At 42.6% G+C, this 15,823-nt stretch overlaps 1 non-coding gene across 1 annotated transcript; it reads right to left on the reverse strand.

Moving 5' to 3' along the window:
• Nucleotides 1–610: 610 nt before the first annotated feature.
• On the reverse strand, nucleotides 611–717 carry LOC138836752 (U6 spliceosomal RNA). Its single transcript, XR_011375040.1, has one exon. It is a non-coding gene; the product is annotated as a U6 spliceosomal RNA (small nuclear RNA).
• Between the last annotated feature and the right edge of the window lie 15,106 nt (nucleotides 718–15,823).

The following is a 15,823-nucleotide window of genomic DNA, read 5'->3' on the forward strand; positions in this document are numbered from 1 at the left end:
AAGAAACAAAAATTCACATCACACATTATAAGTACGTTAGAAACAATAGCAAGAAACAAAAAACTACTTGTTTCCCTATCGTGGGGTTCAATTCCCTTAATATTATCATATCTGTTCATATGCACATAGCTTTTGACCTTGTCTGCTTACCCCAGACATATATTCGTTATTGAAAATAAGGGAAACCATGGGACCTGTTTCTTTGGACTTGGCTTACTTCACTTAATAAATTTTTTTCCAAGTCTTTCCATTTCCTAACAAATGGGGCAATGTCATTCTTTCTGATGGAGGCATAGAATTCCTTTGTGTATATACACCACATTTTCTTGATCCATTCATGTAGTGGGGACAGCTGGTTGGTTCCATATCTTAGCTATGGTAAAAATTGCTGCAATAAACATAGTTGTGCTGGTAGTTTTAGTATGGTCTTGTTTGTGATCATTTAGATAAATCCCCAAAAGTGGGACTGCTGGGTCAAAGGGGAGCTTTATGTGGAATCTTTTGAGGAACCTCCATAATGTCTTCCAAAGTGGTTGAACAAGTTTACACTCCCACCAAGAATGTTGTATGGTTCCCTTGTGGCCACATCCCCTCCAGCATCTGTTGTTGTAAAAATATGGAACGCCCCACGAATTTGCATATCGTCCTTGCGCAGGTGCTATGCTAATCTTCTCTGTATCGTTCCAATGTTAGTGTATGTGTGGCTGAATTGAGCACAGAATATTTTTTATATCAAAAGTGCAATTGTGGGGGCTGAGAAGGTGGCTCAGTGGTAGAGCGCTTGCCTTACATGCATGAGGCCCTGGGTTCGATTCCTCAGCACCACATAAGCAAAAAGAAAAAAGCTGGAAGTGGTGCTGTGGCTCAAGTGGTAGAGCATTAGCCTTGAGCTGAAGAGCTGAGGGACAGCGCCCAGGCCCAGAGTTCAGGCCCCACGAATGTATCCCCCCCAAAAAAAGTGCAGTTGGATTTTATTAAACTAGACAATTCAACAAAAAATAAGTTCAAAAGAATTGTCATGAAATTTTAGAACCATATATTTCTTACATAAGCACAAATTTAAGAATAAAGTCAAGATTGACATGTCAAAAACAAAATAATCCCAGATATTTGTTGTTCAAGAAATGTGTAGGAGGAGGATTCAATTATTCTATACAAGGCACCTGTCATAATGAACACTGCACCAAGTGTTAAGGTTTGTTAAAATTTTTAATGTATTAAATATATTTAATTTTGGGAATTTGTTTACATATGCCTAAATTAGGACTGTTTGTCAGATATAAAACTTTTCCATAAAGTATTTAAGATTTATGGTAGCAGACATATACTAATAAGTATGTACATTTCAGAGTTTCGAGAAACTTTATTAATGAGAAGTTGCAAAGTTTTTGTGTAAAGAAGCAGAATGAAGTGTTAACACTTTGTTAACTACACGGTCTGTTAAAACTTTAGGGCTTCCTCAGTTTATAAGTTAATGAGGAAAAATGATGATATAAGCCATAAACAAATAATGAGAAGAGCCATAAATAGTAATCTTAGTGGGTAGCTTTAAAGACTACTCATATTCTATAAAACTCTTGTTGAACATCACAACCTCAGTCAGTGTTAAATGTACAGAATTATGAGAAAATAATAAAATCTAATATGTAGTACACTTCAAATAGGGAAAAGAGTGATAATATTTGTTTTTATTTTATTAATTATTAACATTTAATTATTGTTTTCTTTATTTGTAGCATTGTTTTACTTGTTGAAATATAGTACAACTTTTTTGGAGGGGTTTGGTCGTGGGGCCTGGGCGCTGTCCCTCAGCTCTTCAACTCAAGGCTAGCGCTCTACCATTTGAGCCACAGCACCACTTCTGGCTTTTTTCTTTTTGCTTATGTGGTGCTGAGGAATTGAACCCAGGCCCTTATGCATGCAAGGCAAGCACTCTACCGCTGAGCCACCTTCCCAGCCCTAGTAAAACTATTTGTAAATCATCATTAGGAGGTACTTTGAGAAGGTTACTTGGATGGCCAAACCAATTTTTATAGGTGCATATTAATTTACAAAGAGGAAAATTAAGAACAAAGTATTTATTTAAAAAATTATCAAATAGAGTCTGAGTCAGAAGTGTTGATAAATGTCCACACCTAAATTTTTTTTTTTTTTTGGTCAGTCGTGGGGCTTGAACTTTGGGGCTGGGCGCTGTCCCTCAGCTCTTCAACTCAAGGCAAGCACTCTACCACTTGAGCTACAGCGCCACTTCAAGTTTTCTGGTGGTTTTATTGGAGATAGGAGTCTTACGGTCTCTCCTGCCTGGGCTGGCTTTGAACCGCGATCCTCAGATCTCAGCCTCCTGAGTAGCTAGGATTACAGGCGTGAGCCACCAGTGCCTGGCTTACACCTAAAATTTTATCCCTAGGCTGAAGCAGTGGTATTACAGAGTTGAGGCCAAAACAGTGATAGACTGTGTTTTGTTCTTTATGTTGATTTTGTTGGTCATGAGGCATGAACTCTGGGGCCTGGGTGCTGTCCCTCAGCTCAAGGCTAGCGCTACCACTTGAACCACTGCACCACTTCCATGTTGTTTTGCTTATGTGGTGCTGAGGAATCAAACCCTGGGGCTGATGCATGCAAGGCAAGCACTCTACCACTGAGCCACCTTCCCAGCACCTGAGAAACTGTTTTAAAATATCATCTAAACAACATTTGCTTTCTGCTTTGGGTTATATAATGAAAGATATAAATATATTTTTATATTTTTGTGAATTGTACTTCTAAATTTATACTAACTTCAGCCACTTTATCCTTTTCAAAGTCATAAATATCTCTGAGAGTTTGCTTCTGAGAAGATTGTTTTGCATTATAATTTCTTCTGAGTTATTTTTATTTTTATCAAAATAACTTTATATTTCATGTTGATTTGTTATCATATATCAAATACCTTCAAATGTACACATAGAGTCTAAAGATAGCAGTATGAATATTCTCATACAGCTCTTGTTTGTCTGTTATGCACTTCCAGTATTGTGATATTTCTCTCTCTCTTTCACTCTCTCCCATTTCCTCTCTTTCTCTTTCATGCTCCATGTCTGGTACTTAGAATTTTGGCTGGTCTACTATTATCCTTCAGGATCCACTAGTTTTGTGGGAACATGATAGCGACCATCAGTTACCCTTGCATTATTTAAGAATTATAAGAGTGACTTGATATTATTCTTTGCCATAATAAATGGCAAAACAGCAGATCTAGGAATTCCTTTTCACTTTTACTATTATAAATTTTATCTCATAGGAATCATTGGGATGGATAAGATACTTTTAACCTGTGACCTAAAAGTTCTTTTTCTTTTACAAACAACCTTTTTCTTTTATTATCAGTTAGTAAATACATATAATGAAAACAAAGCTATCCTATGGAAAGTGGACCGAAGTTGCTCACAGGGATGAAAAACAAAGGAATGTGGGAAGTGAGTACAAAGAATGCCCATCATAGAGTACAGATCCTAGGAGCAATTTATCATGTACACTTTGTGAGAATGACAACGTGCTGTGAACTATAGATTAAATCACTGAACAACTGATATATATATATATATGCACATATATTTGTATATGTATATTTATTTATATATGCACACATATGTGTATATGCCCTTATATATGTACACATGTATGTTACTGTACACACAAATACACACGTACATGTACACATGTATACATGCACACATGGAGAAAGACACATAGATACAGCCAACACAAGTTTCACTAGTTGTTGAATATGCCTTAAATGGAATGCTTGGAACAAAGTATGTTCAAGATGTATTTGTCTCTAAACGTTTTTTTTAACCACTCTCTTATCTCTTAAAACTTGTACATTTAGAGAGATTCCACTTGCAAAATGCAGTACAAGGGATAGCAAATCACACAGAAATCTCAGTAAGTAAAGTTCATATGGTGTTTCCTTGCTCCCCACAGAATGCTTGCTCTTGTAGAAACTCTCAACAATCAAAGTAGCAGGAGAACGCCCTGGTAAAGAATAAAGTTATAAGGCTTTAAATGGCATCCTTGCTTGAGCTTTTTCCAGGGACTGGATTCTACACATACATTTAACCAACCCATGTGAAAAGTCTTATGTGAGAAATGCTGACTGAGCTCTTGCTGATTTCCTGGCCAAGAAAATAAGAAAAAAAGAAAATATTTTTAATGTTTTAAAGTTTGAGAATAATTTGTAACCTGTCAATAAATGTGTAGAACACAATTATACGAACTAACAAAAAATGATGGCATTTCATTTATGTGCTCTTGGCCTTGATGAGTGATTTTAGGTGTGTCTACACAAGTAGAATCAGCATAAATCAAGCTAGCACTTCTTCATTTAAGATATAAGGAAAGGATACAGGTTGACCCATTTTAACAATGATATGTACAAGACAGTCTATCAAGGGGTGGGGGGGGTGAATGGGGAAGTTGAGGAGGTGTGAAGGAATGGTATGGTAGAGGACAAACAAATGAGGGGGTAACAATGTTAAATAAGAAATGTACTCATTACCTTACTTAGGTAACTGTAACCCCTCTGTACAGTATATTTACAATAAAAATATATATTAAAAAGATACAAGGAAAACTTCTGTACTTATAGGAAGTTGTATTTATCACTCAATATCAGTAAGGTATTGGTTTTAGGACCCCAGGTATATGAAAACTTTGGATACTCAAATTCTCTATATAAACACAGTATATTATTTACTTTAGAATCTGCCCACAAGCTAGTGCAGAGTAATTGCTATGAAAATTGTTACTACATTCTAGGTTTGTAATGAAACATAAAAATATATGCACTATCAACAGATACAAATTTTTTCAGATAAATTTTGTTTGCAGTTTGTGGACGGAACTGGGAGAGCAATTTTGAAAAGCACAAATTTCATCACCAAGACCGGTCTGCAAATTTTAACAAGGAGCTAATACAGCATCATTGAATAGTATGGAACTCCAAGGAGAAATACTTGAATTGAGACATTATCAGAAAAGGTAACCACAGGGGCAGGGAAGGTGGCTCAGTGCTAGAGTGCTTGCCTTGCAATGCATGAGGCCCTGGGTTCGATTCCTCAGCACCACATAAGCAAAAAAAAGCCAGAAGTGGCGCTATGGCTCAAGTGGTAGAGCGCTAGCCATGAGCTGAAGAGCTGAGGGACAGCACCCAGGCCCAGAGTTCAGGCCCCACAACCGGACTCAAAAAAAAAGAAAGAAAGAAAGAAAGAAAGAAAGAAAGAAAGAAAGAAAGAAAGAAAGAAAGAAAGAAAGAAAGAAAGAAAGAAAGAAAGAAAGAAAGAAAGAAAGAAAGAAAGAAGAAAGAAAGAAAGAAAATGTAACCACACAAGGACTTTTTAGAAATGCAGCTGCTAGATTTTCATGGAGAGCTTTCATAACACTTTGTGAAGCACAAATCAGAACTTCACTGAAGTGTAGATGGATTTCCCTCTCCTTCCTGTCATGGTTAGTCATTATCAATCAACATATAGCTAATCTTGAATAATCCTCTAATAACAAAATATTGATGGAGTGTTTATATGCAGAAAACCTGGGAAGGCTAACCTTTTCCAATTAGGACATTCTGGATTCTATGACCCAGCAGAGAGAAAACTAGGTAAGCATCCATTTACAGCCTTCTGAATAATTCTGATTCTGCCCACATCAGTTATCTATCCATACCTGTGCCCGAGCGAGAGGATTTTAAAAGAATTTAGTGATTTACAATTTAAACTTAAACATGGAATGAAATTAGTTCCAATGCATTACATTAAGATATTTAGAAACAACTGGGAAACCTAAAGGTCTATAAGATTTATTTTTATTGAAAATGAAGGAATATTGGAATTTGGTTTTCTACAGTTTAAGAAATTTTCAGCAGACTTGATACTTATTTAATTTTGTATATTGAAAGGAACACAAGCCTCAACAATATGTCAATACTATCCTCTTATTTATCTCTAAAGATTTATGCTTCTGGTCTCTTAATATTAAAACTTCAAAAAATTATCTTTAGCAAGTTGTGCAAAGGGGTTTCAGTTCATCATGTCAGTGTTGAATAGAGTGTATGTGCATTTCAATGTTCAGTGCATCTGGATCATTGTCAAACTTTCCATTTTTCTTCCTTCCCTTACCCCAACCCCACCTATCCCTTCAAGTTTCCTAATATATTCTCACATATGTACATTGAGTGTTATGACTGTATTAGTCCACCATTTCCCTCTCCATCCTTCTGCCCTACTTCCTTTAAGCCTAGATCCCCTTTTAAGACTTGTTTCAACTTCATGGTATTTTATTAAATATCTCTACCTTTGGCATTTGGCTATGGGCTTGCCACATCCTCTCTTCCATGTTTGACCACATAAATGAATATATTTCTCCACATTTCTAATCTCTGAATGGCTGACATAGGTCTCTTTTACTATTCACTTTCTGTCCTAAATTTAGAATTGCACCTTCAGGGCCATCCTAGAGACCTTTATTGTTCTCTACACACTGAAGATGGAAAGGAAATAATTTCCATGCTCTCAGCATTATGCAATCCATCATGAATTTCCATCACTTATCACTTCAGCAGTCTATGTTTAGGGACAATCTTCAATTTCTGATGATAGGAGCACGAGTCAGTTTTAATTATGCAGATTCCACTATGTAGTGAGCCCTGTAGTCTTCTAAATTTTCAATAAATTTCGAGTAACTTTTTATTAATAATTTAAAAAGTTTTATTTCAGTATTTGAAATGCTGCCCCAATTATTTTAAAAGTTTCACAATAAGCTAGACTGAACTTTTCCCCCCATTTTCCCCACTAGTTCAGGTTAAGTCTCCTTTGGCTTTATTGTTTGAGAGGCCAAAGGAAGAGGGTAAACAGAGAGATGATATTACTCAGATATCTCCTTCCTCTTCTGTTTCTGCTATTCTTGTTGAGAGGAAGACTGGAGCAGGGAACAAGAGTGATGCTTGACTTCACCATACAAGGGAGCATTCCTGGCATGCCAATTATTGTTTCTCAGAATAACTTAAACAGCTTACTCTTGCCTTCTCTGTAACAGTAACCTAACTATGGCTTCCTTGGTGCAGGAGGAAGCACACTAACAGGTTACTACCTGTAAACTGGTATTTTATATCTCAGCTTACTACCAAAAATATAAAGCTTTGGCTACATAAATGCAAAGGTACTGATTGTCCAACAATACCTTAGTGAGCAGTAGACAATTCTACTCAACTACCCTCTCCTCTCATATCCTCCCTTTCACTCCCCTCCACTCATTTACCCACCCCTTTTTCTTTGTCTCTCTCCTCCATATTAATCTCTATCTTCTCTCTTTTTCTTTTCCAGTAGCAAGTGATTTGGTTTATCAGACAACACATACACAATTGAACAAATATTTATTTCTCCTCTTTTTGTGATTATTTATTCTTAAGAAGTGAGTTCTAGCACAGCACCAGTGGCTTACACCTAGATACTCAGTAGGTTCAAATTTGACAATTGCAATTCCAAGCTATTTTAAGTAGATAAACCTAAGAGATTCTTTTCTGCACTTGTGGTAAAAGGAAGACGTGAAGGTATGGCTCAGGTGGTATAGAGCAAACATTGAGAATTAAAGCCCAGATAGAGCTCAAGGCCAGGAGTTCAAACCCCAGTACCAGCACAATATAAAAAAAAAAAAAAAACTGAGTCCTTTGTCTTAGAAGGGATATTTCTCCAAAAATTCATACCCATGGCAATTTCCAAGGTCCAAGACTATTTGTAAGGCTCTTTCACATCTTAAACCGATTCCTCTGCTTGATTCACATTATGGAAAATAGGAGTCACACTTCGCATTAAAAAGTATGTGCATTACTGAACAGTTCTTCCCATTTTTAATGTAAAGGAAGCATGACAGAGGAATTCACCTCACTTGGGTGAGTTAGGTTTGACTCACTGACAGACTTTTGCAAGTAAATGAGGGTCTGTTTACATGTAAAGAAGTCTATACAGATGGTTTTCTAGGAGAGAGAACAAGGTAGCTGTTGTCCAAGTTTGAATCAGAGTAAGTTTATTCCTATGATATGGTAAAGAGAAGCTCATCTCATAGAACACTATGCAGACAGTAATTTCAAAAGGATTAAAAAACCCATGTCTATGTTGTGAACAGCCAAGTTTTCACAAACAAAAAACAGTTTCCTGAGCCATGAAAATATAAGTTAGAGCAAAGGGAACTATGTTAAATATAGTTAATGGCTAAGTGACATGTGTAAAAGAGTTCTGTAATCACAACTAAACTATAAATTTTTCATCATGTCCCTAACAAGAATCGTTAAGATAGGCCTGCCTAAATCTGTCATAGAGGACTGGGTTCATGCAATTATCAGTTTTGTTTAGGGTCTAATATCTTCTACAGTTGCTTGGGTTGCAAACCGCTCACACGACATGCAGTGTCTCGAAAAACGTGCTGTCTTGCTAGGCACCTAAGGGATTTTTGTGCCACTGTGAATATTAATCGTTTTTTAATTATACCTGTCAGTGTGAAGTCGTTTCATGATAAGAATAATAGTTTCTGTACCCTTTGTTCCACTAACAAATCTCAGATGTAAATATAGCCGGGAGCCTGTGGCTCATGCCTATAATCCTAGCTACTCAGGAGGCTGAGATCTGAGGGTCACAGTTCAATGCCAGCCCAGGCAGGAAATTCCAAAGATTCTTATCTCCAATAAACCACCAGAAAACTGTAAGTGGCACTATGTCTCAAGTGGTAGAGCTCTTACCTTGAGCAGAAGAGCACAGGGACAGCACTCAAGCCCAGAGTTCAAGCCCCAAGACTGCCCCCCCAAAAAAGTATGCATATATATATGTATAAATGATGAGATGAATTACATTTAAATATAAGTCAATATTTATGGTACACATTTAAAATATAACTATATATGATATATTTATAATATATACATATATTTATGTATAAGATCATATTGGCTTAGGGGTGTTTGTGTGTTCATATGTGTGTTTGTGTGTGTGTGTGTGTGTGTGTGTGTGTGTGTCTGTGTGTCTGTGTGTCTGTGTATAAGTGTCCGGGATACCTACCCTCATCTCTCTGGTGCCTCATCCTCCCAGCAGGGAGAGCATCCAGGATCCTGACCCCAAGGAAGGTGGATGGGGGAGGGTAACTAAGGTCACATCCAGGGGGATGATCCGAATTCTGTCCTGCAACCTAAGCCTGGACAGATAAAGGAGAGGAGAGGTTTAGGGGAACATCAAGGGAAGCCCCTTACCTTTGGCTACAAGTACCAGCAGAAAACTATATCCATCTTTCTTAGTAGTCAGATAAAAGGTGCACACTGTTCATTTATTTTATGATTGTGTTAGTCTTAGGACTTGGATTCAGGGTCTGGGTGTTATCCCTGAGCTTCTTTTGTTCAAGGCTGAGGCTCTACCACTTGAGCCACAGCACATCTGGCTTGTGTGTGGATTTGGAGAGGGAGGTGATTTATGGGAGATAAGAATCTCCTGGACTTTCCTGCCCGGCCTGGCTCTGAGTCATGACCATAAGACCTCAGCCTCCCAAAGAGCCAGGATGATGGATGGGAGCCATGAGCCTCTGACCGCCACCATCCATTTATAATGGGCCGGGCCACCCACATTACACCTCCTTGTTGGGAGTAGGAAGCAGACATGAGTGGGTTTGATACTTCAACAGCCTACTTATCTTTGAGCATTCTTCTGGGTCAGTCTGATGTGGCTTCCTCCTTATCCACAGCAATGACATAGCTCTGTCACAAGAACAAATGTCCAACGGAAGTTGTCAGGTCTTGGGTCTTTCCTCTGCACCCCACCCCCCTAACCAAAACTACACTCCCCAGCAAAAGGTATTAGACATGGACTGTTTTCATTGTCTTATAGCCAGGCCCTGACCAGATAGGTGGGGGTATGGGTCAGTGTCCCAGGATTGTGCTGGGCAAAAGGACAAGGCAACATCTCCTCATCCACTTTCCTTCAACGGTGTAGCAGAGGGATGTGAGGAAGGACTCAAGGGATGGACAAGGAATAACCATCACAGTCTAGCCGGGGCACAGAGGGGCTTACCTCATGAAGCTAGTTCAATAGGCTGAGCAAAAGAGCTCCTGACCCTCAGCCCACCTCCAGAATGAGAGGGCCACTTTCGGTTCCAGCCACATGGGGATGCTGGGCCACCTCCTCCAGCACCTATTCAACCAGTTCCTGAGAGAGAAAGAGAGAGACATAGAGAGAGAGGGAAAGAGGGGCAAGAGAGAAAGAGAGGGAGAGAGGAGAGAGGGGGGAGAGAGAGAGAGAGAAAGAGGAAGAGAGGGCCAGAATTACACTTAAGCCAGGTGCTGGTGGCTCAGGCCTATAATCCTAACTACACAGGAGGCTGAGATGTGAAGATCATGATTCACAGCTAGCCCAGGCAGGAATGTCTGTGAAACTCTTATACTCAAAGAACCAACAGAAAACTGGAAGTGATGCTGTGGCTCATGTGGTAGATCGCTAGCCTTGATCTAAGGAGCTCAGGCACAGCATCCAGGTCTCAAATTCAAGGCTCACACATGACAAAAGTGGACCTCCCACCACAAGAAGTGGGCTGAATAACACTCACTGTCCTAGGAAGCATGGCAGAGAAGTCAGGCCGAGCTTCCTGTCAGCTGGAGGTCATGAGTAAGTCACCTGGCTTGTCAATGCCTCATTTTCCCCAGTTGCAAGACTGAATACAGTTAAGGATCCCCTTCCTCATGGGGATAGATTAATGATGAAAGACGGCCATGTTTTGTTTCATAATCCTATACCTGTTGCAGGATTAATAACAGACCCCATCTGAGCCCTTTCTAGGTAACTTCCTGTCATATGCTCACAGAATTTTTGAGAACCATATCTGACAGCTGCTCCCTCTGTGCCTGGCCCAGCTCTAGAGAGCCCTCTGTATTAGTCCCTTGTTTCCTCACAACTGTCCCATGAGGAGACTGAGGGCCGATGGTAGACATCCAACCCAGAGCTTCACCTGTGGTCAAGAATCGGCTGCCATGGACTAAGAGATTTGGACAATCCATCTAAAATGATAAGTGAGTGGGGCGCTAAATGTCTACCACCCCCACTGTACACACACACAAACACACCTCCACCATCCTTTGCAGGCAAAGATGTTTTACTTTCTTTCTTTTTGTTGGTTGTGGGGCTTGAACTCTGGGCCTGGGTGCTATCCCTGAGCTCTTCAGCTCAAGTCCAGCACTCTACTACTTGAGCCACAGCACCACTTCCGGGTTTCTGGTGCTTTATTGGAGAGAAGAGTCTGAGGGTCTTTTCTGCCCAAGCTGGCTTTGAACCATGATCCTAAGATCTCAGCTCCTGAGTACTTAGGATGACAGCAATGAGCCATTGGCACCCAGCCAAAGAGGCTTTTTCATGCCTGTCATCCTATCCCCTCAGGAGACTGAGATCTGAGGACTGCAGTTGGATGCACCCTTGGCAGCAAAGTCATTGAGAACTCTTATCTCCAATTAAACACCCCAAAACGTTGCAAGTGGAGCTGTGGCTCAAATGGTAAAGTGCTAGCTTTGAGCATAAAACAAGGGATGGGACACAAGCCTTAGTTTTAAGCTTTTTCTAGCATAGACGCACCCAAGAAAAGGAAGCAGGTGAGCACATGGGAGCTCAAAACGCACACATAATACTCAAGACTCACAGAATAGACCCCATCCTGCTCTGACTCTCTAGCTTCTATGTCCTAGATCATGGCAGTCTTAGATAAGACTGACCATGCACCAAGTCAGGACATTCAAGTACAATCCATACTGAGGATCCCATGACCTCATCAAGGACTCAAGATCTCTCACTGTCCTGCCTTGACACTGGGCAGTCAGGTGAGGTCTATTTATACAACTACAGGATATGGGAATGAAAGGATTTCTCAGCCAAGGGATGCAGACTGGAGGGCTCTAGGTCCCTCTCTCTCAGGGAGGAGAAAAGAGCCCATCCATCCCAGGAATGTTCCTGGGTTGTGAGTATCCTCAAAGAAACAACCCTGCTCCGAGCCCACTGCCTCTGGTTTTCCCACTAGCCTCGATCTTCAGTCGGCCCTCTCTGAATCCCAATCTGCCATCTAGATTTATGGCTGAGCCAACAAAGAGACCCACCTCTACCTCTGAGGATGGCAGTCACGCGGTCCTAGAGTCCCCTAAAGGAAGTCTGAGGGCAACACGGGTCTGACTCTCGCCCTCATTCCCCGGGTGTCCTCTTCCAGTGGCCCGCTTACCTCTTTCTCTGGTTGAGGAATGAACACTGGGGGTGTCATCTTCAGATTGAGCCAGCAAAAGTCCCAGTCCCCAAGGATGTACTTCACAGGCATTCTGCAGCAGATGACAGCCAAATCGTCAACGGTGAACCCAGAGTGCCAGGACTTTTCATAGGCATGTGGCTGGGTCGAAGGCTCTATCACTGATGATCTAGGTTGTCAGGTGAGGTCATGGCTTCAATGGCCTGACACACCTGATCTGAGATCATCCTCCCTCTTCATCTTCCTGCTTATCCCTTGCCCCTCTTGACACTCCCTCACCCTATACTTCCCTAGCCCTTGGACATTTTCTTCTTATCTGACCAGAAAATAAACTTGGTGAACCAGGACAGATTGAAACTCTGTGACCCACCCTGAGCCCTAGGGTCTACCAGAGGCTGTTTCCCTCTGCAGTCAGCGACCACTCAGATATTGGATGTCATGAAGTTGCTGATGTCATGAACGGGTCAGTGGCTTGGTCCTACATACGAGCTTTAGGCTCAGAAACTGTCCCCACAGAGATTGTGAATGGTTGGCTCCCTTGATCCAGGGACTCCAAACCAAGGCTTGTATGCTCCCTTCTTCCTTCCTTTCCTCCTTTTCTCCCTCCATCCTTCCCTCCTCTCTTTCTTTTTCCTTTCTTTGTGTCACTCCTGTGCTTGAACTCAGAGCCTGGGTGCTGTCCCTGAGCCTTTGTACTCAAGGCCAACAGTCTACAGCTTGAGCCTAGTTCTGGCATTTTCTTTTTGGTAGTTAGTTGGAGATAAGAGTCTTTTCTGCCTGGGCCTTAAGCTTCAATCCTCCTATTTCAGCCTCCTAAGTAGCTAGGATGACAGGTGTGGGGCACCAGCATCCAGCTCAAACCAAGATTTCTTCATGTGCTGTGGAACCAGCACTGGAACCTTTCATTGTGTATGACCTGCACCTCTCCCCCCCCCCCAGGAACTGGCACACACTGTAATGTTTTGTTAGATAAATAGATGAGCATCTGTCCATGACAATACTACAGAAAAGTCCCATCCAATTCAGGTAAGTATCCTGGGTTGGGGTAAAGCCTGATGTAGCTCTCCCACAGTTCTCCCTCTTCCTTCTTCCCACCCTCCTGGTGCCACCGCACTTAATTGTTTTGGTTCTAAGGACGTGAGCCATGATGTCCTCACTGGATTCCAGGGCCTCTGGGATGCCTATCTTCTCAACGATCTCTGTCCAGCAACTGACCAGCTGTGTGGCACTCACTTTCCCACTCAGCTGTGAAAAAGGTTGCCCTGAGGTGAAAGCCTGGCTCAAGGGGCCTCCTCTCCACTCCCTGGGGCCAGACAGGATGGTCCACCATATCCAGCCCCCAAGTTTCATGTTCCAGAGATAGGATCCCTGAGGCATCCCAGGTCTCTGAATTTCCCAGAGTCCAGTACAGGTCCTGGGAATTGTCTCTACTCACAGCTAGTAGGCTGCAGATGGCAAAGTCACAATCTCTGCTCCCCACAACATCCTCAACTGTGGTGGTCACCCTAGAGAGAGCTGGAGAAGAATCAGCATCTGCCGGAGAAAAGCAGTCAAGGCACGACGTTCATAGCAGGAGACCATCTGGCAAGGGAACTCTGCTTGTGCTGCTTTGAATATCATTGTTTGGTGGCTGAAATGGTCCATCTAATTTGACCCAGAATCCCAAGCATTAGTTAGAAATTGCCAGCTTCAAGGAAAAACCCTGGAAAAGCTGGCATTTCACATGTCCCAATCAAACTTAAAGGGTTCCAAAGTTAGTGGTCCCCTTTTCCTTCCAGACAGCCTACAGCGGGTCATAGAAAATGGCATTCAGAGAGCCTTAGCTAACTGCCATGTCCTGATCCCAAGTAGGCTCCAGCAGAGGGAACACACTTGCCTACCATTGCGCAGCTGGAAACAGCCCAAGAAGGACACAACTTGGAGTCTGCAGGACTCCAGGGAGGACTACCCACCAGTGCACTGCCCCTGGAGGGAATCCTTGCCACCATTGGGGGCCTGGAGCCCCATGCCAAGATGCCCACGTACACTGTCAATACCCTGGGTAAGATTCCCCTCTCATCCTCAGTCGTGGTGAACCATCTGCTATGTCACACTGATCGTCACTTCCCAGACCCTCCTAGCTTCACAACCCCTGCCCTACTACCCCCCATCTCGTTCCCTATTTATGTTTGGCAGACTCATTCCCAACCTTGAATTAGCTCCAACTATACACACCAGAGCAGACTGGCTGGCTGGAAGAGTGCGGCTGTGATCACAGTAGCCTCATGAGCCTTCTGGCTGAAGACAGAAGAGCAGGTGTCCACTCTGGTCTGTGGTTCACACAGGCCTCCTAAGGGAGACCCACACAGGTCCAGCAGCTACTGTGGGCTGCAGGAAAGGGGAAGAAAGAGGTGGAAAGGAACATCTACTGAAACCTTCCCTAAAGGAGCCATGAAATGGTGAAAGAGAAAACAAAAATTGTGGCTGGTCTCCTAGTGGGCATTAATGAAAAAAGAACAACAAATAAAATGCTTTTGCTCTTTTTAGACATGGTGACTTAAATATATTTTCATTGTTCTCATCCTCCCTGCTCTCCCAACAAACACACACACACACACACACACACACACACACACACACACACACACACACACACACACACACACAAACACAGACTCAGAGCAGTGCCTCTCCGGAGTTTGTTTCTCATCTGGGCAATGTACCAGCTTAAGCACAGGGGTTCCCTTGTCAGAATCAGGGGCAACCACCCAAGCGGAACAATGCTCTAATAATGCAGAACCACCCTGCCTCCCCGTTTCTCCAGGGCCAGACCCTTCCCCTTGGGAACAACCAGCTTTGACTCCTCATTCACCAAAACCCTAGGCCAGGACGCTGGGTGAAGGAGTCCCGAGACATGTGGCTCCTCAGAGCCTGGACAGAAAACAAAGCAGGGGGTCATGGTGCCACCTGAGAGGTGTCTGACCTGCGGTGGGGGCGTTGTTGGGGACTTTGATGGGGTTCTAAAGGCTATATACATGGTTAGACTCCCTACTTTCAGCCTATATACTTCGGGGCGACTTGGCAGATCTTGGGGAGGATGAGAAGACCAGATGGACTGGGAGCACTAGCAGAAGCTGGCAGAGCTGGGAAATGTGATCAGAACTGTTGACAGCTGGGGTTGGGGTACAGGCTGGGTGTATATCTGTTAGAAGGGGTGTGTATTTCTCCCAAATATCCACCTTCTATCTGACCCCAGTGCCCTCACCTCTCTAGTGGGCTCTTCTGGGAATGTCCGCAGGTGAAAGGGTGACTGAGCACAGAAGACAAGGGCTCACACAGCAAGGGAGGGGCCTATCTTCTGCATCCAACCCCCCCCCTCCCCAGCAAAAAGGAAAAGACCTAAGAAGGCAGGTGTGGAGGTGCAGCTCACCACCTCTGACTAAAGCCATAGGTTCCCACCAGGGAGAGGAAGGGTGCAGATGCAAGGCTGTGTGGCTCCCACTGCTCCAGCCAGGGGCTCTGTGGTGTCCCTGGATGGGTGCTCCTCACCCATCCTTGCATG

The sequence above is a fragment of the Dipodomys merriami genome, unplaced genomic scaffold, assembly GCF_024711535.1.
Source record: "Dipodomys merriami isolate MVZ:Mamm:240054 unplaced genomic scaffold, mDipMer1.0.p SCAF_2563, whole genome shotgun sequence".
NCBI classification, from domain to species: domain Eukaryota; kingdom Metazoa; phylum Chordata; class Mammalia; order Rodentia; family Heteromyidae; genus Dipodomys; species Dipodomys merriami.